Below are 2022 nucleotides of genomic sequence, written 5' to 3'. Positions count from 1 at the left end.
GATGTTCAGGAAGCAGATGATAATCATTAACTGATGACATTAGAAAAAAAATTACATTTGCTCCAGGTGAGGCTTGAAATCACAACCTCAGGATTGTTCAACAGATACTGTCTTATAAGTACCGCGCACAGACCGATTGCGCCACAGGAGCACATGGACAAAGCGCTTTATTTTTAGTTGAGTGATTTTAGCATCGAGTTGACTAAGTAAATTAACTTGGTTTATTAATTTTAAATTAGTTACTTTTTAAATCCACTAATCTACTGCACCCAATACTAAAGTACCTAATAAAAGTAATATTCTAATCATAAGGTAATCAATTATATTGTGCATTTGTGTTATTGCCCAGTTTTATGTATCCATAGGTGTATATTGCAATGAATTCATGCCATTGTTGTACAGTTCAATATTATCAAAATTGTAAAATAATTCCAGTTTATTATTCTTAAATAATATTTGGTATAGATATATGTAACTTTAATGTTGCATAGGGAAAATATACACTATATTACCAAAAAATGCAGTATCTTTAAATAAAAATAAGTTAAATCTCACTTGTGCTCTATATTTAAAGGTAAACATTGTTTTTTTGGTCTGTAGCACCTAAATTGTCAGTAAAGTCAGTGTCCAAAGAAATATAAGATGCAGAATATTACCCTTTTGATGACATGGATGAAAGGACTTCAAGAAACCCATCAGCAATTGCAATAGACATTGTTATTTTGTAGCCACTCTGATTTTAAATTGCAATTAAAACTTAATAGGTATGTTTTGGTATATATGGATTTTCTGCAATACCATTAAGACAGTCACCTGCATTGAAAAAAAGCATAACTTCTAGAATGAGAATGAGCAACAAAGGAACATGCATCCTAGATGGGACTTGAAGCCACTGTCCCAGGTGATAGTAAACTTTTCTGGAAACTATTCCACAATGTCATTAGAATAAATGTCTGCTTTTAGATACTGGGCCATAATTTTGCAAGCTGAACAGTACCGGATTGTTAAGCAGATAAAAGTTTCTGGTGGAGCCATTTCTGCAGTATGAAGCAAGAATAAAAGGAACATCTAAAACATTATTTTAATGAAATAAAGCCTATCACCCCAGATGGGACTTGAACCCACAATTACTTGCTTAGGAGGCCAGTGCCTTATCCATTAGGCCACTGGGGCTTAGTAACATCTTTGAGTGAAATTGATTTTTTCATTAGTATAATCATTAATTGTTGCGATATAGGAAAGCCGTTTATTTGTGTTCTTTGCTTTACAAATCCCAGCATGAAATGTGATTGTACTATCCAGACCTAATAGTGTGGACCCTCATGTTACATTGCAGCAAAACAGATTGATGCAACTCTTTTACCATGAAAGAGGTAGTCTTTTGCATTCCATTTTGTTGACTATCTAAAGTAATTTTTACAGTGCATATGAACCAAAGCAGCTGTGTGTACTGGTACTTAAAAACAGTCATGTTTGTGTTTTTTTTCTGCCTTCATATCAGGATGTTCAGGAAGCAGATGATAATCATTAACTGATGACATTAGAAAAAAAATTACATTTGCTCCAGGTGAGGCTTGAACTCACAACCTCAGCATTGCTCAACAGATACTGTCATATAAGTACCGCGCACAGACTGATTGCGCCACAGGAGCACATGGTCAAAGCGCATTATTTTTAGTTGAGTGATTTTAGCATCAAGTTGACTAAGTAAATTAACTTGGTTTATTAATTTTAAATTAGTTACTTTTTAAATCCACTAAACTACTGCACTCAATACTAAAGTACCTAATAAAAGTAATATTCTAATCATAAGGTAATCAATTATATTGTGCATTTGTGTTATTGCCCAGTTTTATGTATCCATAGGTGTATATTGCAATGAATTCATGCCATTGTTGTACAGTTCAATATTATCAAAATTGTAAAATAATTCCTGTTTATTTATCTTAAATAATATTTGCTATAGATATATGTAACTTTATTGTTGCATAGGGAAAATATACACTATATTACCAAAAATGC

At 32.5% G+C, this 2022-nt stretch overlaps 1 non-coding gene across 1 annotated transcript; it reads right to left on the bottom strand.

The window, feature by feature from the left end:
- Nucleotides 1–1100: 1100 nt before the first annotated feature.
- Nucleotides 1101–1173, bottom strand: TRNAR-CCU (transfer RNA arginine (anticodon CCU)). Its single transcript has one exon. It is a non-coding gene; the product is annotated as a tRNA-Arg (tRNA).
- Nucleotides 1174–2022: the final 849 nt, after the last annotated feature.

Source organism: Taudactylus pleione, unplaced genomic scaffold (assembly GCF_031769625.1).
Source record: "Taudactylus pleione unplaced genomic scaffold, aTauple2 ptg000473l, whole genome shotgun sequence".
Taxonomy (NCBI): Eukaryota; Metazoa; Chordata; class Amphibia; order Anura; family Myobatrachidae; genus Taudactylus; species Taudactylus pleione.
This window is presented reverse-complemented; position numbering and strand designations above follow the sequence as displayed.